The sequence below is a fragment of the Ptychodera flava genome, assembly GCF_041260155.1.
Source record: "Ptychodera flava strain L36383 chromosome 3 unlocalized genomic scaffold, AS_Pfla_20210202 Scaffold_25__1_contigs__length_14229661_pilon, whole genome shotgun sequence".
In the NCBI taxonomy this organism is placed as follows: Eukaryota; Metazoa; Hemichordata; class Enteropneusta; family Ptychoderidae; genus Ptychodera; species Ptychodera flava.
In genome coordinates, this window is record NW_027248279.1 from 8,987,770 (window position 1) to 9,010,946 (window position 23,177).

At 38.4% G+C, this 23,177-nt stretch overlaps 1 protein-coding gene across 8 annotated transcripts in view; it reads right to left on the reverse strand.

Annotated features, from left to right (window-relative positions):
* The window catches only part of LOC139125284 (cell adhesion molecule-related/down-regulated by oncogenes-like), a 235,847-nt gene that overhangs the window by 162,771 nt on the left and 49,899 nt on the right, over positions 1-23,177 (reverse strand). For 7 of the 8 annotated variants that reach the window (XM_070691371.1, XM_070691381.1, XM_070691367.1 and 4 more), the window contains one exon: positions 12,165-12,285. The gene's annotated coding sequence lies outside the window, so the exon portion shown is untranslated. Of the gene's footprint in view, positions 1-12,164; positions 12,286-22,088; positions 22,108-23,177 lie in introns of those variants that run through there. The other variant, XM_070691372.1, reaches the window with a different exon arrangement.

A 23,177-nucleotide genomic window follows, 5' to 3' on the forward strand; every position in this document is an offset into this window, starting at 1 on the left:
CCTGCTACAGCCCAACCCATTTCATTTTTCAGTATTATTGTCCATAATGGACCACAGTCATTAAGTCATTAGGCTCAACAAAGGAATTCTCTTTGGTTCTTAGCACAGGAATGTCTAACTGACATCGTTTTTCTGTGTACTCAACCAACCTACATACATCTACATAGGTATTCTTCATTCATTCCCCATCAAAATTTTTCTCAACCATTTCGGGCACCAAAGACCAAGGTAATCTGCCGTTTGGCATTATTCTGCTTGGTTGGTTTTTTCTAACAACTACCATTTACCAGTGCTAGTATGTACAAAATGTTTGTTTGAAATTTCTCTCCTCTCAATGCATGGATAAAGCATGCCTCCACCACTGACTGATACCGGCACCAGTATTGGTGATGAAAATTGTTGGTAAAATCAAGTACAAGATAATACCAGACATGGAAACAATGGTACAATAAACTGAAAGAAGTGAAAAATTATATTATCCCAATGCGGTTGGTATAATATCATTGTGTCAAATAATGACATGTCATCAGTAAAGCGGAAAGACTTTGACGTTGCATTATGGATTTGAAGATTCATATAGTACTGTTAACATTTTGAAGATGTAGAGTTAACAACACTGTACAGGGTGACTTTGACCAATGAATGAAAAATTCCAAAGTTATTATTTTTTCCCCAGTTGGTTAAAAAATTGTCATGTGAAAATTTGTTTTACCACTTGAGATTTACTGAGTGCAAGGTTTCATGAAAATGAAAACATCAATATTTCAGAGAGTACTTTCTGTGCACGCACATTCAATGCTTTTGTTGGAATGTACCTGTACCAGTACATTCTGAATATCACTGATAAATAAAACAAGTGTTTTGTTAAAAACCTGGGTCTAATAATTGGTACCTTAAATACAATTTTAACATCTACGGGTATGTAAGTCATGAAAGTCTCAGGTGGTTGACCATATTTTTAACATGGTGGATTTCTACAGGTAAAGTATGTGAGATTACAGAAGTCAAAGTAAAGTTCTAGGTTATACTGGGAATTCATACCAGAAATGCCTGAAAAGATGAAAAGATACGTGAGTGTAGCTAGTTTTAACTACACTGTATTTGCGTTAAATGTGTTTATCAGATCACTATCTCAACTCTTACTGTGGTGAGAAGTTGACTTTTACCCATGATGCATTTCAATATCATGCAGTCTGACCCCTTAGCATGAGACAAAAGCTGGCCCTGGTATCATCATGGATATTGGCCCTATAATCATCATGGATATTGGCCCTGTGATCATCATGGATATTTGCCCTGTAATCACCAGGTACTTAATAGACTTGCTCACCTTTGTAATATCCTCTTGGCTTAAATATTATAGCACCAATGAAATTACAACCTGACCAATAATACATTCCCTGAATAAACAACACAGCCTCAGTGAAGACTTTGAAAGAAGACGGACCCTGTAGAGGTTATAGTGTTCTGCACCCAACCACTATATACTGAAAAGAATAAATATCATCACATGACCTTTATGATAAATCAAGAAAAATCATGGTTCTACGGTCCCATACACCGAGGTCTCACATAACACCTAGATCCCAAACACGTTCAATACGTAACAGCTAGGTTCCATACACTGAGGTCCCTGGTCTGATAACACCCAACCTGTCCTACAACATCTAGCTCCCATATGTCCATATACATCCAATACACATCAGTTAGGTCCCATAACAACTAGTTCCCATACACTGAGGTCCTAAATACCTAGCTCCCATAACACCCAAGTACTATAACACCTAGGTCCCATATACGTCCCATACACCTACGTCCTATAACACCTAAGTCCCATAACGCCTACATACCATGACACCTAGCCCCCATATCACCAATGTCCCATACAACTAAATCCCACAATGCCTAGGTCCCTACACATATGTCCCATATTTAACCAGAGTTACCCACACTTTGATCACAACCACCCGACGACTTCTACAGATGACTGGGGTTCTATGAGTGAGAAGGTATGTTTTAGAGCAAAAAAGTAGAGGAAAGGCTTTATGCTCGTAAAATATTCAAACTGAAAATACAGCTGGATAGTCACTGTAGCTGTTTTAGCACAGGATGGTCCCTATAGCTGTTTTGGCATGGGATGGTCCCTAGCTGTTTTGGCATGGGATGGTCCTTCATTATCTTGATATGGGATAACAAACCCATATTAGGGTGGTCCATTGCCTCTAGCTCTGTTCCATTTACACCTGTTAATGCTTAAAGTTTTAAAATTACACTGGGTTAAATGGTGTTTCAAGTTGAAGTCGCCACTCTGGAATTCGATGATTCTCTCAATAATGGAAACACTCTTTTATATTTATTGTTATAAGCCCTCCCTCTCTGCCTTGCCTTGGTGTAATTGTCACACACACTCCCTCTCTGCCTCGCCTTGGTGTAATTGTCACACACTCCCTCTCTGCCTTGCCTTGGTGTAATTGTCACACACACTCCCTCTCTGCCTCGCCTTGGTGTAATTGTCACACACACTCCCTCTTTGCCTTGCCTTGTTGTAATTGTCTCACACACTCCCTCTTTGCCTTGCCTTGGTGTAATTGTCACACACACTCCCTCTTTGCCTTGCCTTGGTGTAATTGTCACACACACTCCCTCTCTGCCTTGCCTTGGCGTAATTGTCACACACACTCCCTCTCTACCTTGCCTTGGTGTAATTGTCACACACACTCCCTCTCTGCCTTGCCTTGGTGTAATTGTCACACACTCCCTCTCTGCCTTGCCTTGGTGTAATTGTCACACACACTCCCTCTCTGCCTCGCCTTGGTGTAATTGCCACACACACTCCCTCTTTGCCTTGCCTTGTTGTAATTGTCTCACACACTCCCTCTTTGCCTTGCCTTGGTGTAATTGTCACACACACTCCCTCTTTGCCTTGCCTTGGTGTAATTGTCACACACACTCCCTCTCTGCCTTGCCTTGGCGTAATTGTCACACACACTCCCTCTCTACCTTGCCTTGGTGTAATTGTCACACACACTCCCTCTCTGCCTTGCCTTGATGTAATTGCTGACACACTCTGAAACTCTGTGAAAGTCAAACTACAATAAGGAGACCGCACTGCTATATTTGTTTGAGGTTGACAATAATGACAGATAGTGATAACAGCCAACAAATAAAATATTACAGAAATATCAACTTTTTTAGAGGAACAAAGAATTGACTTAAGGACACTAGATCCAAATATTAGGAAGATAGGAAAAAAATTTTGGAAATAAATCTTTAATTATTTGTGCTAAAATATAAGAGTTTAACATAAAGCCCTGGAAACGGAGAAGTACAATGATGATGTTTTTAGTGAAAATGAATGTGCCTTTGTTACAAAATTACATTTGTAATTTTCATCTTTCTGTAGAAGCATTAAAAACTTCATTGTGTCAATTAACGAAGATCTTTTGTGTAGCTGGCACACCTAGGAAATCCAGGTAACTTCCAATGACATTAACAGAGTTTTTGTAGACCAAAAATCATTGGCTAAACATTAGGGGTCACTCAAAGTCTGATGTCATGTCTGTCTGTGCTACTTGGACACATGTATTGTATGACTCATTCACTCGTAGCCTCTAAATGGTTTTACAGCCGTGTCAAAAATCCACCTCTCATTTCAGTAATGACAATTCCAGACTTCTAGCCTACAAATGGTCACAACATTACTGGTAATTTGGTTGTTCAAAAAAATGTACAAGGCACTAAAAATATGAGAAAATCTCCATGGGCAATTGTAGTGTTCATCAAGGACAAAGGAAGGTAGATAGATAGATAGATAGATAGATAGATAAGAGTTTGAGCTTCATCACTCAGGCCAAATCGTTGACTCTGCCGAAAAAATACAAACAGAAGTTTGGCAGTTCAACCATGTCCTGGATTGAATTTGAGTCACTTGGTCACCAAGGCGGATACAATTTGAGTCACTTGGTCACCAAGGCAGATACAATTTGACATCAGAAGTGATCATGCTCTACATGTACATGTACTTACGGCATCTCCGTCTCTGTCATTCCAATTTATCTAAAACTTCAACTAGAAATAGTTTTCTTCCTCTGTCACTTTGGTTTTTTTCTGTTTTTCCATAAAATTATGCTCTGGTCTCTTCTGAAGCCTAAAATTTCTAAAAACTATAGAGTCTCCTGCAGTACAAAGGTTGTACAGATATCCTAGGTGTCAAACTGACTGCTTGGATGTCGGGAGATCTGTACCAAAATGAAGTCTGGTGTATAGAAGTGACTGTCCATGGTGTGACAGTAATTAACTAAAGTGTGAAGGTCACTATCTGGAGTGTAGAGGTTACTATCTGGAGTGTAAAGGTTACTATCTGAAGTGTAGAGCTTACTATCTAGAGTGTAGAGCTTACTATCTGGAGTTTAGAGGTTACCATCTGGAGTTTAGAGGTTACTATCTGGAGTGTAGAGGTTACTATCTGGAGTGTAGAGGTTACTATCTGAAGTGTACAGCTTACTATCTAGAGTGTACAGCTTACTATCTGGAGTTTAGAGGTTACTATCTAGGGTGTGATCTGATGTACGGTATATAGGTCATGATATGTAGTGTCAAATAGCGATATTTTACATTAAATTTCACACATATGCATGTAAATATAATAATTACTGAACATTTATAATAGTAAATGGCTTCACAAATGAACTTATTTCTTTGCAGAAAGTTGAGGGCAGCTTTCACACTCAAAAAACTTTCACCATTTCACACAGAGCAGGTAAACTCACTTCAATGCATTAGTTCCAACAATGGAACCTGTTCTGTGTTGTTAAAATTAATTTGTTAAAAACTATGACATTGTACCATACAGTATACATGGTGTATTGCGTTTGCACCAGTTTGCACTAATTAAGGACGAACTACTTGTTTTCTTGAAGAAAAATACTGAAAATATTATCAAAATTCACATTAATTTTAGTTTTAGATTTAACACTGCCATGGAAACCAAGGTGGCTTTATCATTTTGGTTTGTTCAGAGCTTTGAAAAAATTAGAGATAACAAATATTATTTTGGTACGATCTTTTTATTTTCACTTCAAGTATTTATTTCCATTTTATGAGTGAACAAACTAAGAGGATACAATGGCAAATATTGACACAGGAACTTAATCGACATTTTCAGTGAAATGATCAGTTAAAATGAGAAATTAATATGAAGAAATTAACTCAGATTTGATGGCCAGCCGTTATTAAAATGCACATACCATTGTGCCATGTAGGTGGTTACACGGTGAAGATTATAATGGCTAATGTTAGACAAGTTATTCTGTCATCTGTGAAATGAAGTCACAGACCAACAAAATAACAGAATAAAACTACGCTGCGTTCAGGGTTATTTCATGGCAAATCGGGTAGAATAATTCTTAACGCATTTCAAATCAGAGTAAAATGATCTTATCTCATGGATGGATCAGACTAGAGGCATTTCATGGTATTATCACGCAATATAAAGGCACAATAGCTTATTTCAGTTCTCATAGATCTGTTAGCTGTACTTTGTTCATCAGGGAAATAAAGATTTGAAATCAAAACTACCACATTGTTCACCTTTCCCAGATGCAAGAACATTTCCAAATGCAGATTACAATATTGTCAGCAAATACGTGATAGGATAAGTTGGGTTGTCTTTAATTTTGTTTTCTTGTTTTAACATGACTTGAAACCTTCGTCAAATTTACAACAGTGTTTTATCTTCATATTTCTACTTAAGGAAAGAAACAGACTGACATTTCTACCTTGGTAAAAACTATCATTTTCACTTTCAACCAACTTGTACAAAAAGTGACTGAAGGGGTTCATCATGATAATAAACCATTTTTTCTCAGTTCTTACACATCCTGAAAAACCTCATGATAAATATTTCTCTCCAAACAAAATGAATCCAATCTCTGTTTATGGTAATGAGATGTCACTTATACTAACAATATTTGACTTTGAACAGCAATGTCCGTATTTTCAAATGTAAATCGTGTGATTAGTTTTGACAATTACAATCCACACAGCAACCCCATGAGATTTTTAGCGTCTGTTTTTGATGAAAGCTGTTCCTTGCTAATCTCTATAAAGTTGGAGTAAATATAACCTGATGGTAAATGGACAAATTATTCCGGAAAGCCAATTTCTATTCCCCTCCTAAAAGATCACTCCTATGGAACTTTCTAATACATGTTACCATAACGACCCCTCTTAATTCAGAAATAATTCTCTTAATCCTGTGATGTCACTCATATTAGTAATTTAATCTTTAAAATATAAATGCAAAAACAATAACATCATTACAAACAATGCTTACAATATCTTTCATACAAATTTAATTTGATATAAACGTTATGTTTAAAGGATTATTGTAGAACTCAATGATCACACATAGCTCCCAGTGTTCAATACATACATTGATGATTTCAAATTTATCTAAGTTATTTAGTTCAGCATTGTATCAACAATGCTGATCTTTTCTCAGCAATAAATTACTTTACATCATCTTACACAAAAACACTGCATTTCAACTTTGTGTGGTATTACCTCTGTATTTTTATTGCTTTTGTGAGCACTACAAATTTCTATGAGATTGTATCAAAAATTTGTTTTTTATCAATTCATTTTTTTTTACTATTTGTTGCTCTGAACTTGACTTTACTCTTTCACAACAAACTGGCTATTTTACACTTTTCTATCCACACCTGTGGTCTGATCCAAACTGCTTTCAATCATGTGCTGGATTAATTTATTGGGACAGAGGTGTGACTAGTTTCAGGCCTTCACAATCACAGCTTTGAAAATGTACATTCAAATGCTCTAAAAACACTGTGAATAAGCTGCATGCATTTTTAGCTTTAGGGATTTTTATTGTAATCAGTAGGTTTTCAATTCAGCTGAAAAGACATACGTACAACAATAAATATGAGGAAAAGATTAAAATTGGCGACATGTTCAATCAACAAATCAATAGACTTGGCTAAATTTGCTAAAAAAAGGATGCTAGCTAAAAATATATCTTTTACAGAAGACATAAGAATTGCAGTTCAAAATGTCACTAAACAGATCCAAAATTAACCAAAGATGTTAAAGTAAAGACAGCTTTTCTAATTCTCTACCGTACAAACAATTGTTGAACTGAGACACTTTTCAGAAAACTGCATTTTGTTTCAGTCTACTGGAGACAGTGTGAACAGAAGAGTAACTGTTACAATTTTGAACACAATGGGTCAATCTGAGCCTTTGAAAACTGAGCTTTACAAGTTCAATGGGAAAGCACGGCATACAAAAAGTACACTTCATGTCTATGAAGAATTGAAAATCTAGAAAAGAGAATGGTAGGTTTGTCACATATAATACTAGATGACTCCAATGGTTGGACCAGAGCTGTATGGATTGCACTGAAGGTGCATATGAAGAATTGAAAATCTAGAAAAGAGAATGGTAGGTTTGTCACATATAATACTAGATGACTCCAATGGTTGGACCAGAGCTGTATGGATTGCACTGAAGGTGCATATGAAGAATTGAAAATCTAGAAAAGAGAATGGTAGGTTTGTCACATATAATACTAGATGACTCTAATGGTTGGACCAGAGCTGTATGGATTGCACTGAAGGTGCATATGAAGAATTGAAAATCTAGAAAAGAGAATGGTAGGTTTGTCACATATAATACTAGATGACTCCAATGGTTGGACCAGAGCTGTATGGATTGCACTGAAGGTGCATATGAAGAATTGAAAATCTAGAAAAGAGAATGGTAGGTTTGTCACATATAATACTAGATGACTCTAATGGTTGGACCAGAGCTGTATGGATTGCACTGAAGGTGCATATGAAGAATTGAAAATCTAGAAAAGAGAATGGTAGGTTTGTCACATATAATACTAGATGACTCCAATGGTTGGACCAGAGCTGTATGGATTGCACTGAAGGTGCATATGAAGAATTGAAAATCTAGAAAAGAGAATGGTAGGTTTGTCACATATAATACTAGATAACTCCAATGGTTGGACCAGAGCTGTATGGATTGCACTGAAGGTGCATATGAAGAATTGAAAATCTAGAAAAGAGAATGGTAGGTTTGTCACATATAATACTAGATGACTCCAATGGTTGGACCAGAGCTGTATGGATTGCACTGAAGGTGCATATGAAGAATTGAAAATCTAGAAAAGAGAATGGTAGGTTTGTCACATATAATACTAGATGACTCCAATGGTTGGACCAGAGCTGTATGGATTGCACTGAAGGTGCATATGAAGAATTGAAAATCTAGAAAAGAGAATGGTAGGTTTGTCACATATAATACTAGATGACTCTAATGGTTGGACCAGAGCTGTATGGATTGCACTGAAGGTGCATATGAAGAATTGAAAATCTAGAAAAGAGAATGGTAGGTTTGTCACATATAATACTAGATGACTCCAATGGTTGGACCAGAGCTGTATGGATTGCACTGAAGGTGCATATGAAGAATTGAAAATCTAGAAAAGAGAATGGTAGGTTTGTCACATATAATACTAGATGACTCCAATGGTTGGACCAGAGCTGTATGGATTGCACTGAAGGTGCATATGAAGAATTGAAAATCTAGAAAAGAGAATGGTAGGTTTGTCACATATAATACTAGATAACTCTAATGGTTGGACCAGAGCTGTATGGATTGCACTGAAGGTGCATATGAAGAATTGAAAATCTAGAAAAGAGAATGGTAGGTTTGTCACATATAATACTAGATGACTCTAATGGTTGGACCAGAGCTGTATGGATTGCACTGAAGGTGCATATGAAGAATTGAAAATCTAGAAAAGAGAATGGTAGGTTTGTCACATATAATACTAGATGACTCTAATGGTTGGACCAGAGCTGTATGGATTGCACTGAAGGTGCATATGAAGAATTGAAAATCTAGAAAAGAGAATGGTAGGTTTGTCACATATAATACTAGATAACTCTAATGGTTGGACCAGAGCTGTATGGATTGCACTGAAGGTGCATATGAAGAATTGAAAATCTAGAAAAGAGAATGGTAGGTTTGTCACATATAATACTAGATGACTCTAATGGTTGGACCAGAGCTGTATGGATTGCACTGAAGGTGCATATGAAGAATTGAAAATCTAGAAAAGAGAATGGTAGGTTTGTCACATATAATACTAGATGACTCTAATGGTTGGACCAGAGCTGTATGGATTGCACTGAAGGTGCATATGAAGAATTGAAAATCTAGAAAAGAGAATGGTAGGTTTGTCACATAATACTAGATAACTCTAATGGTTGGACCAGAGCTGTATGGATTGCACTGAAGGTGCATATGAAGAATTGAAAATCTAGAAAAGAGAATGGTAGGTTTGTCACATATAATACTAGATAACTCTAATGGTTGGACCAGAGCTGTATGGATTGCACTGAAGGTGCATATGAAGAATTGAAAATCTAGAAAAGAGAATGGTAGGTTTGTCACATATAATACTAGATGACTCCAATGGTTGGACCAGAGCTGTATGGATTGCACTGAAGGTGCATATGAAGAATTGAAAATCTAGAAAAGAGAATGGTAGGTTTGTCACATATAATACTAGATGACTCTAATGGTTGGACCAGAGCTGTATGGATTGCACTGAAGGTGCATATGAAGAATGAAAATCTAGAAAAGAGAATGGTAGGTTTGTCACATATAATACTAGATGACTCCAATGGTTGGACCAGAGCTGTATGGATTGCACTGAAGGTGCATATGAAGAATTGAAAATCTAGAAAAGAGAATGGTAGGTTTGTCACATATAATACTAGATGACTCCAATGGTTGTACCAGAGCTGTATGGATTGCACTGAAGGTGCATATGAAGAATTGAAAATCTAGAAAAGAGAATGGTAGGTTTGTCACATATAATACTAGATGACTCCAATGGTTGGACCAGAGCTGTATGGATTGCACTGAAGGTGCATATGAAAGAATTGAAAATCTAGAAAAGAGAATGGTAGGTTTGTCACATATAATACTAGATAACTCCAATGGTTGGACCAGAGCTGTATGGATTGCACTGAAGGTGCATATGAAGAATTGAAAATCTAGAAAAGAGAATGGTAGGTTTGTCACATATAATACTAGATAACTCCAATGGTTGGACCAGAGCTGTATGGATTGCACTGAAGGTGCATATGAAGAATTGAAAATCTAGAAAAGAGAATGGTAGGTTTGTCACATATAATACTAGATAACTCCAATGGTTGGACCAGAGCTGTATGGATTGCACTGAAGGTGCATATGAAGAATTGAAAATCTAGAAAAGAGAATGGTAGGTTTGTCACATATAATACTAGATGACTCTAATGGTTGGACCAGAGCTGTATGGATTGCACTGAAGGTGCATATGAAGAATTGAAAATCTAGAAAAGAGAATGGTAGGTTTGTCACATATAATACTAGATAACTCTAATGGTTGGACCAGAGCTGTATGGATTGCACTGAAGGTGCATATGAAGAATTGAAAATCTAGAAAAGAGAATGGTAGGTTTGTCACATATAATACTAGATGACTCCAATGGTTGGACCAGAGCTGTATGGATTGCACTGAAGGTGCATATGAAGAATTGAAAATCTAGAAAAGAGAATGGTAGGTTTGTCACATATAATACTAGATAACTCTAATGGTTGGACCAGAGCTGTATGGATTGCACTGAAGGTGCATATGAAGAATTGAAAATCTAGAAAAGAGAATGGTAGGTTTGTCACATATAATACTAGATAACTCTAATGGTTGGACCAGAGCTGTATGGATTGCACTGAAGGTGCATATGAAGAATTGAAAATCTAGAAAAGAGAATGGTAGGTTTGTCACATATAATACTAGATGACTCTAATGGTTGGACCAGAGCTGTATGGATTGCACTGAAGGTGCATATGAAGAATTGAAAATCTAGAAAAGAGAATGGTAGGTTTGTCACATATAATACTAGATGACTCTAATGGTTGGACCAGAGCTGTATGGATTGCACTGAAGGTGCATATGAAGAATTGAAAATCTAGAAAAGAGAATGGTAGGTTTGTCACATATAATACTAGATGACTCTAATGGTTGGACCAGAGCTGTATGGATTGCACTGAAGGTGCATATGAAGAATTGAAAATCTAGAAAAGAGAATGGTAGGTTTGTCACATATAATACTAGATGACTCCAATGGTTGTACCAGAGCTGTATGGATTGCACTGAAGGTGCATATGAAGAATTGAAAATCTAGAAAAGAGAATGGTAGGTTTGTCACATATAATACTAGATGACTCTAATGGTTGGACCAGAGCTGTATGGATTGCACTGAAGGTGCATATGAAGAATTGAAAATCTAGAAAAGAGAATGGTAGGTTTGTCACATATAATACTAGATGACTCCAATGGTTGGACCAGAGCTGTATGGATTGCACTGAAGGTGCATATGAAGAATTGAAAATCTAGAAAGAGAATGGTAGGTTTGTCACATATAATACTAGATAACTCCAATGGTTGGACCAGAGCTGTATGGATTGCACTGAAGGTGCATATGAAGAATTGAAAATCTAGAAAAGAGAATGGTAGGTTTGTCACATATAATACTAGATGACTCTAATGGTTGGACCAGAGCTGTATGGATTGCACTGAAGGTGCATATGAAGAATTGAAAATCTAGAAAAGAGAATGGTAGGTTTGTCACATATAATACTAGATGACTCCAATGGTTGGACCAGAGCTGTATGGATTGCACTGAAGGTGCATATGAAGAATTGAAAATCTAGAAAAGAGAATGGTAGGTTTGTCACATATAATACTAGATAACTCCAATGGTTGGACCAGAGCTGTATGGATTGCACTGAAGGTGCATATGAAGAATTGAAAATCTAGAAAAGAGAATGGTAGGTTTGTCACATATAATACTAGATGACTCCAATGGTTGGACCAGAGCTGTATGGATTGCACTGAAGGTGCATATGAAGAATTGAAAATCTAGAAAAGAGAATGGTAGGTTTGTCACATATAATACTAGATGACTCTAATGGTTGGACCAGAGCTGTATGGATTGCACTGAAGGTGATTTGGTTGGTTTCACAACAACAGTCACAACCCACAACTGAACTTAAAAATGGTGTCTACCGACAACGACGCTTACCTTTCAAAAATCAGTGATGTTAATCCAGAGTTAGGAGCAAAAACCAACAAGTATATCCAGATATATGTACTTTAACAGTGGACAGACATCAACACCTCTGTTCAAAAAATGACAGTTGATGCTGAAAACAAAGAAGAGAATGCATATTTATGAAATATGAATTATGCATAGTAACGTTGTGAAAAATGTTGATTTATGGTTGAGTGGGTCCCATTAATGATATTCTGGTGTCTGAAATGCATCAGTGAATTACAACAACTCAGTAATTGGTGCTGGTAATCTAACCTTGATAATGGCAATGCATTGCAATCTATCTCAACCATCTTTTGTTTTCTACAGTTAAAATGGACTGAATTCAATCTGTTGACAGTAGAGCATTTATTTATTACATTCCTGAAATTTAAAAAGTATCGTGGTAAATGTTGACATCTAAACAATATCAATATTTCTAGATTGAGAATACTGATGTTATAAAACAGATTGCAAATCAAGTGAAATCTTGGGTCACAGTTTGACCTGTGAGTTCAATAATTACATTTCTTTTCTGAAACTTCTACTGAGTTGTGAGTTTTAATTCCTCAAGTGAAAAATAAGATTAAATTAATATGATTATAGAAAAGTCTGCAAAAATAGTGTAGACTGGGCATATCACAAATTTTTGTTTCATAAATTAGAAATGTAATTTGTCAGTGACGGTTGACAGATAGATTATCTTATGACAAAGCTGACTAGTGAACACTGGTCTATATCACAAAACTGATAGACATATTTCAAAAGTTTAAACAACTTAATCATATCACACCTAATTTTGGTGTTACATCCAGAAATTGTTATCAACCTTAGATGACTGTTTGATGAGTAAGACTTTTCATGAAACTTAGGCCCATTTATTTAAACTGCAAGATTACGTAAATCAGGAATTGACAATACATGATCACATCAAGGGAGAGATATCTCATTTGAATAAAGCATAATATTGACCTAACTACTGCACGAATCAGTTTCATAAAAACGCTTACATGTAAATATGACAACAATACCTAAGATTATGCATGCCTTTGCTGTAAGTTAAACAAAACTAGGTGATTCAATGTATGCAATCATAGACAGTAGAGTCTTTCCCCTCTAATGTCTTTGATGCAATTTGATGTACTCTGTCAACTGTCTACCGTAAATATTGTACAAGTTTTTCAGTTAGAATAGAATCCCCTTCCTGGTATGACCTTTGACCTGAGGGGGGCCAACATCTTCAGACATTTACAAACTGTGTCACTGTCATCAATGTAATTAAAATAATCATTTGTAAGTAAACATATCTACCAACTTCCTTTGTAAAGAGTGTAGAGGGTAAATGTAGCTAAGAAATTACCGTTTTTATTAAAAATGTTTTGTAAACTTTAAATATGACATTATCCAAGGATAAAGCACTCATGGTAATTTTGTGGATGCATGATTGACTAGTGACAATTTATGCAGGTAAGACTTTGGCACAATAGTCAGTATGGTGGTAGGCACGATATTTGAAGTCATATATGGTGGCTGGGTATATACATGCATCCAGATCCAAGGATGGTTATCAGCTATATACATGCATGCAGCTGAATGGTGCAAGAATGATGGCTGTGTGTGTCGCCATATACCGGTATAGCCAAGAATGGTAGCTGGGTACACGGTCATAGCCAAGAATAGTGGCTGGGTATGTGGACATATAGCCAATGTGGCCATACAGCGAGAATGGTGGCTGTGTATGTGGCCATACAGCCAAGAATAGTGGCTGGGTATGTGGCCATATAGCCAAGAATAGTGGCTGGGTGTGTGGCCATATAGCCAAGAATAGTGGCTGGGTGTGTGGCCATATAGCCAAGAATGGTGGCTGTGTCTGTGGCCATACAGCCAAGAATAGTGGCTGGGTATGTGGCCATACAGCCAAGAATAGTGGTTTGGTGTGTGGCCATATAGCCAAAAATAGTGGCTGGGTGTGTGGCCATACAGCCAAGAATAGTGGCTGGGTGTGTGGCCATATAGCCAAGAATAGTGGCTGGGTGTGTGGCCATATAGCCAAGAATAGTGGCTGGGTGTGTGGCCATATAGCCAAGAATGGTGGCTGGGTGTGTGGCCATATAGCCAAGAATAGTGGCTGGGTGTGTGGCCATATAGCCAAGAATAGTGGCTGGGTGTGTGGCCATATAGCCAAGAATAGTGGCTGGGTGTGTGGCCATAAAGCCAAGAATAGTGGCTGGGTGTGTGGCCATAAAGCCAAGAATAGTGGCTGGGTGTGTGGCCATAAAGCCAAGAATAGTGGCTGGGTAGTATGTGGCCATGAAGCCAAGAATAGTGGCTGGGTGTATGGCCATATAGCCAAGAATAGTGGCTGGGTGTGTTGCCATATAGCCAAGAATGGTGGCTGGGTGTGTGGCCATATAGCCAAGAATAGTGGCTTGGTGTGTGACCATATAACCAAGAATGGTGGCTGGGTATGTGGCCATACAGCCAAGAATAGTGGCTGGGTGTGTGGCCATATAGTCAAGAATAGAGGCTGGGTACATGGCTATGATCAAGAAATAGAATGCTGGTCTGGTACACTGCTATAGTCAAGATTTAGAATAGTAGCTTGGTACACACCCATAGTCAAGAATGGTTCCTTGGTATATACAATAGGTATGGATTAAACAAGTGGCACTTGTGTATTACGTTGTTATGATGATTTGATACATGGCTTTTATAGTCAGGAATTATTTTGAAGTCTTTATGTGCAGGTTGAAAATATTGTTAACAAGTTATAGGACTAGAGATCATCATCAAATTTCTTAAAATTTGAGATCACAGGAAATAAACAAACAACTTGTTTCTGAAAAATAAACAAGTTGTAAAATTTTACACTACAAATATGTAAATAGGCATTTGAGTTTCACTTCATTCTTATTAGTTTTCTCTAGTTCCCTGTACAAACATAAACAAAAAACACAAGCCTGCTGTCCCATTCCTTGTGCAATGTTTTAGACATTAAGATACCAAATTTGAAAGACAGATTAGTCAACCAGACACTCACCAACCGTAGTATACACACTATGAAAACCTATGGAAACACAGGAGAGTCAGTCTCTTGATATCTTCCGTCATTTTTTCCGTACATTCCATGGACAGTTTTGGCGGAGGTTATGAGTAAACTACAAAATGCAATTCTATTGTTGAGGCAAGGGATACAAACTACTGGTACAAAAGGTTAAGCTTATTGACACCATGAAAGACGCTGTGAGAGACACACTCAAGGGACTTAGTTTGCAAATCAATGTCTGAAGGCTGCTGGGTTTTCCATCAGAAATCACATTGTTTGGGAATTCTCTACCAACTCTCAAAAAGTACTTCAAGTCCAAACACTGGATAATCAGATTCTAATATGATGACTGTCATGTCTGAAACTGTTATGCCAGGTTCTGAAACCAAAAACAACCGGTGTGTTACCGTGACCTCCTGATGGCAGTTTCAATTTTGTTTCATTTTAAAGAAAAAAAAGAAACAGTTTCAGACTAGACCAGTGAGAGTGGGTGAGGTTTTTGGGAGAGCTTTATACATCAATGTGTTGAGAACAGTCATGACCTCAAGGCAAGCTTTAACTCTTAACGAGCGCATGGCCTTTACTCAAAGCTAGGGTTGCTTTGCCACACACATACCTACCATGGTTTTCAGGGGAGAACTACATGAAACAACTTTAGAAAAACTCGAATGTGTTGAGAAACAAAGAGCTTTAGTACCAAGGACCATTTCAGACTCTGTTGGACCTGCAGCTACCAGACGAATTGAATTCAAATCAAAGTGAATGACCTACCTACCATCTCTAATTTGCTGGCTGTATTCACATTTCTGGTCAAAACTTCAATGCTATACCATTTTTTATGGAATCATCTAGAACAGTTTTGATGCAGGAGTAATTCTCTAGGCTTCACACACACACATTTTAATATCTCAGCCATACATAATGGATACTTGTAACTATGGTAACTAGGTTTTTAACCTCAATTGAATTTCAAGTGTTATTGCTTTAGTTCACTTTCAAGGCTAACCAATGATATTGTCGTTAATCAGGAAAATGTCCTCTAAAGCTTTTACCTGCAGTGATAGCTTTTTACTGTCAGCTCTAAAATCAGCTGACAGAAAACAACATATCATATTCATTGCCAAAGATAAGTTACATTTATTTAGAAATTCTGTTCCCACTACCTACCAGGATCAGAGTATGTTTTTCTTACATCATCTACGCTGGTATAAATACAGTTTGATCACTATGACAACATCAATACGGCTGATCTACATGTCATACAAGTTTTGATTTAATAATGCCTTTCTTGTTCATTTTTGTTTTTCAATTTTTGTTTTGCTTTGGTTGACAGATAACAAGAGCACGGTGAATTCCTGTTTACCTCCAGTCTGCCTATTTCCCTGCCTGTATCACACAAATAGTGCCTTTACTCTGCCTATTTCCCTGCCTGTATCACACAAATAGTGCCTATAGTCTGCCTATTTCCCTGCCTGTATCACACAAATAGTGCCTACACTCTGCCTATTTCCCTGCCTGTATCACACAAATAGTGCCTACACTCTGTCCATTTCCCTGCCTGTATCACACAAATAGTGCCTACACTCTGCCTATTTCCCTGCCTGTATCACACAAATAGTGCCTACACTCTGCCTATTTCCCTGCCTGTATCACACAAATAGTGCCTACACTCTGCCTATTTCCCTGCCTGTATCACACAAATAGTGCCTACACTCTGCCTATTTCCCTGCCTGTATCACACAAATAGTGCCTACACTCTGCCTATTTCCCTGCCTGTATCACACAAATAGTGCCTACACTCTGCCTATTTCCCTGCCTGTATCACACAAATAGTGCCTACACTCTGCCTATTTCCCTGCCTGTATCACACAAATAGTGCCTACACTCTGTCCATTTCCCTGCCTGTATCACACAAATAGTGCCTACACTCTGCCTATTTCCCTGCCTGTATCACACAAATAGTGCCTACACTCTGCCTATTTCCCTGCCTGTATCACACAAATAGTGCCTACACTCTGTCCATTTCCCTGCCTGTATCACACAAATAGTGCCTACACTCTGCCTATTTCCCTGCCTGTATCACACAAATAGTGCCTACACTCTGTCCATTTCCCTGCCTGTATCACACAAATAGTGCCTACACTCTGCCTATTTCCCTGCCTGTATCACACAAATAGTGCCTACACTCTGTCCATTTCCCTGCCTGTATCACACAAATAGTGCCTACACTCTGCCTATTTCCCTGCCTGTATCACACAAATAGTGCCTACACTCTGCCTATTTCCCTGCCTGTATCACACAAATAGTGCCTACACTCTGCCTATTTCCCTGCCTGTATCACACAAATAGTGCCTACACTCTGCCTATTTCCCTGCCTGTATCACACAAATAGTGCCTACACTCTGTCTATTTCCCTGCCTGTATCACACAAATAGTGCCTACACTCTGCCTATTTCCCTGCCTGTATCACACAAATAGTGCCTACACTCTGCCTATTTCCCTGCCTGTATCACACAAATAGTGCCTACACTCTGTCCATTTCCCTGCCTGTATCACACAAATAGTGCCTACACTCTGCCTATTTCCCTGCCTGTATCACACAAATAGTGCCTACACTCTGCCTATTTCCCTGCCTGTATCACACAAATAGTGCCTACACTCTGTCCATTTCCCTGCCTGTATCACACAAATAGTGCCTACACTCTGCCTATTTCCCTGCCTGTATCACACAAATAGTGCCTACACTCTGTCCATTTCCCTGCCTGTATCACACAAATAGTGCCTACACTCTGCCTATTTCCCTGCCTGTATCACACAAATAGTGCCTACACTCTGCCTATTTCCCTGCCTGTATCACACAAATAGTGCCTACACTCTGCCTATTTCCCTGCCTGTATCACACAAATAGTGCCTACACTCTGTCCATTTCCCTGCCTGTATCACACAAATAGTGCCTACACTCTGCCTATTTCCCTGCCTGTATCACACAAATAGTGCCTACACTCTGTCCATTTCCCTGTCTGTATCACACAAATAGTGCCTACACTCTGCCTATTTCCCTGCCTGTATCACACAAATAGTGCCTACACTCTGCCTATTTCCCTGCCTGTATCACACAAATAGTGCCTACACTCTGTCCATTTCCCTGCCTGTATCACACAAATAGTGCCTACAGTCTGCCTATTTCCCTGCCTGTATCACACAAATAGTGCCTACAGTCTGCCTATTTCCCTGCCTGTATCACACAAATAGTGCCTATAGTCTGCCTATTTCCCTGCCTGTATCACATAAATAGTGCCTACACCAAATCTGTTAACTTGAACCATACAGAGCAACCATAGTTATAGCAAGTCACTCAGCTGTGTATGCAACAAGCTATCTAGAGAGAAATCAATGAATTACAAGTTATGGAAAGCAGAGAAGTAGATAAGTGGCAAGGAATGACCCCTAACATTGCACTGCCACAAAATCAGTCCCATCAATTTCCATAGAAACTAAACAAAATAGCATCAGAAGATGGTAACTTTACCTCTTTCCAACAAACCAATCAGAAAGCATACCTCCCTCCGACAAACCAATCAGAAAGCATATTGCTCTCCAATGAACCAATCAGAAAACATACCTCTCTCCAATGAACCAATCAGAAAGAATAGCAAAAGTCCACTAGACACTGATGCTCCATTGGCTCAGCTGTAACATTTTATTCTGTTTGTAAAACATAGTTTCTTATTCTTCTTCAAAAGTCAAGTCAAAACACATCGTGTTCAAAATGGTAACTCAACCTGTATGTGTATAATTACAGGTTATTACCCAATATCGTCTGTTCCTGTGTCGTATCAGCATGAGTGTCATTTGTGCTGCGTCAGACACGAGACGAAGTCGAGAAACGAGACGAAGTCGAATGTCTGACGCAGCACAAATGACACGAATGCTGATACGACACAAGGAACAGGCGATATTGGGTAACAAGTCATCGTTGATGACACAGTCCCCGCTTGTCCATTTTGTTATAATCATTGGTGTCTAGGTAGCTGTGGTCTAGGTCGCTGTGGAATGACATTGATGCAATGGGTGCATCAGGCCTGTGACTTGCATAATAAAGTAATCTGAGGAACGTGTAATAAATGACTCATCTCTGCCGGTAATGACCACTGAAGGAACTTTTGATTACATCACACATAACGATGCCCTCACTGCCTCTAGTGTCATGACGGCACATACTATACACATGGTTTGGTGGAATTTTCGAAATGCTATGGGATTGGGTATGTTGTTGTAATCAGCCATTTCGGATCATATAATGAAACAAATTAATGTGCACAAGAATGCAGCCATAGTATTTTATCTTCGTATCACATTTGAACAAAATCAGTCCATCGAGGGACAGTGACCTATGTTTATGTTTCAAAGACATAAAAAAATCACACCAAAATTGAAATCAAATGGCTGTCTATTGACCATATGGATCATAGCACAAAATTAGTAGACATGCATATGTATGCCATAGTACTTTATCTTTGTACCAAGTCTCAACAACATTGGTTAAGGAATATTTGCATATGATTAAGAGATATTGGAAAAAATTTACAATCTGGCAGCCATATTGGAACATGTCACGAAGTAAATTGACATGTATGCCATAGTGCTTGATCTTTGTGCCAAGTTTGGACAAAATGGGTGTAATGACCTTTGAATTATGCTTCAAAGACATGCAAAATTCCAACAAAATGGCAGTTCTGCAGCCATATTGGATCCTATCGCAAGGTTAATTGATACATGCATATGCATGCCATAGTACGTGCTTTGCCTTTGTGCCAAGTTTGAACAAAATCGGTTCAAGGATGTTTGAGTTACGGTTCAAAGACATGAAAAAATCGCAAAAAAATGGCCACCTGTCAGCCATATTGGATCATTTCACAAAATAAATTGGTGTTCATATGAAGGGCAAATTGTTTTGCTTTTGTGCCAAGTTTGAACAGAACCGGTTCAAGAATGTCTGAGTTATGGTCCATAGACATGAAAATCGCAACAAAATGGCCGCCTCATGCCCATATTGGATCGTATCGCAATATAATTTGACATGCATGTGTAGGCCATAGTGTTATGCCTTTGTGCCAAGTTTGAACAGAATCAGTTCGAGGATGTTTGAGTTATGGTTCAAAGACATGAAAAATCGCAAACAAAATGGCCGCCTTGCGGCCATATTGGATGGTATCGCAAACTAATTTGACATGCACATGTAGGCCATAGTGTTATGCCTTTGTGCCAAGTTTGAACAGAATCTGTTCAAGGATGTCTGAGTTATGGTCCAAAGACATGAAAAATTGCAACAAAATGGCCGCCTCGCGCCCATATTGGATCGTATCGCGAAATTATTTGACATGGATATGAAAGCCATAGTGTTATGCTTTTGTGCCAAGTTTGAACAGAATCTGTTCAAGGATGTCTGAGTTATGGTCCAAAGACATGAAAAATCGCAACAAAATGGCCGCCTCGCGGCCAAATTCGATCGTATCACAAAATAAATCAACGTGCATCTGTAGGTCATAGTGCTATGCCTTTGTGCCAAGTTTGAACGAAATTGGTTCAGCAGTGTCTGAGAAATGTGATGACGGACGGACGGACGGACGGACGGACGGACGGACGGACGGACGCACAGACGGGACCAATCTATAAGTCCCCGCCGGACTACGTCCGCGGGGACTAATAACCGATTTATCATATACCCATGCCCATAATTTTAGGGAATTTTTACCAATAGAACGAAAAACCTTAAATTTTGAGGCTTTACTTTATTACGCCTCGCGCATAAATATCAAAATGTTTGTGTGAACAGGCTTCATTCATAAACTATAAGCTTACGAGGAAGATGTCAACATCACGCACGACATCGCTGCAAGTCGTCCATATCTAAATGAAACCCAAGAAGAAAGACACCGGGATACAAAAATCGTCATACAGAAGGGACATTTTAAGGTGCAATATGCTATTACAACTGTAACCGATCAAAAACTGTGCTCAGCTTAAAATCTATCCTGATTTCGATCGTCGTACGGCACAGAGCTCACGTGGAGAGGACGTCATTTGGTTAGTTTACCCTTAGAGTTGCCATGTCAACAGTTGTCACGCGCGCGACATCGCTGTCACGCCACGCGCTCACTACCTGTCCGGGGAGACTGTGCACGGTGCCGGTGCCGTGCAAACGGCAGAAATTTTGCTGAACTTGACCAAAAAAAATACCATGGGAAAATATTTCAAGACTCAACATGATATTTCTGTTTTTTGCAACCAGAAATACCCATGTTCCTCATAGCCCTTCAAATTTTTACGTCGGCGACATCGCTTCGCAGGCGGGGAGCAGCAGCCATTTTGTTGTTTACGCTGTTTACCAACAAACTGCTAATGTAGTTCGAGAAAACTCTAAAACTGATGACATTCATCATGCATATCTCGACATTTACCGTGAAATATCACGGCTGATATTATACGGTGAACATCACTAGGATGTAGCAATATGGGCATGGGTATATGATAATGCCTCTTATACATGTAGTTAACTGAATTAAAGTCCACACTAGAATTCATTTGTTAATGATAAAATTGAATTTTGTACACAAAGAGTTGTCTTTGTGAGGCTTATACTTCATTTTCAACTTACTTGGCAGAGGTATAAAAAGAAGGAAATGTCTATGTTTTCTGAACCAAAAACTATTAAAACAGTATTAAAAGTCCTAGCTCTAATTCCTTTACATCTTGCCTAATGTGACTGAAATATGAAGTGGAACACAACGACAACAACGAGTGAGATGTGATTTCAATCAGAATCAACACAATAGAAAAGGATAGTTGTCAAATGACAGTGTACTCACAAACATTAAACTCAGTGTAGTGGCACTCCATGTGATATGTGCTGGTAGAAATGTTCACTATAATCACTCTGCCACTGTGTATCTGTCAACTGCAAAACAATTAATCCAGGACGCTCTGTTGAGACAACACTTTCTCTGAGCAGATGAAGAGCGCTGCATTTACATCATTGATGACAATGCCTGCAGGTTGAACAAGCAATGCACTTCCTTGCAGAAGAACATCTTGTAAATTGACTGACAGGATAATTGCCATGGCAACCACACCTGAATGCTGGTGGTTACTATGATACCTGATTAAAGATGTCTTCATTTGTTCATGTAGGTGGCAGATTGGATGGGTTACATAATAGGTAGGCCTTTCTTTTCATTTCAACATAATACTGCTTCATTTTGAAATAAAGATGTTGATGGGATGACAAAGAGATATGTACCTGGGGACCGTTACAGGCAGGAAGTTGTGAACAGAAAAGATACATTTCCTTTCAATGGATCCAACCTGTAGAGATTTTAATTAGAAGTGTCTATTTGTGAGCCAGCAAACTGAAGTCGATCACCCTGGCACGGCATAATACATGAAGAAACAGCTGAAACAGCTGTGAATTTGAAATACATATTGGCCGTTCATTAGCAAGAATGGATTGTACACATGAGCAGTAAGTGATAGTAGTGATATCCAGAGGTTCTTGGAGAATTCAAATGATTTGTTAAAACAAATATTAGTCAGTATTATCTATTTCATACAAAATAGCCACACATCAGCTATTTTTCTCAGTTTCACCTCACTGAATTTATGTTATACTGGTACATCACAAAGATCTGTGATGTTAATTTTAGTATTTTGGATTCTCAAAGTTTCAATATAGCCTTAAATAAAGCTACACACATTGGCTGAGTTCTGTGACAATACTACTTAACTGAATGGCTCTGAACAAAACATGTGAAGGAACACTTCATGCCATTGGTTGAGATAATGGCCCTAGAACCCAAGAAAAAGCTATGTTTGATTGGAGAATATAGGAGAATACTACTGCAATGTCATTGGCTGAGACCAATACTACTGCAATGTCATTGGCTGAGACCAATACTACT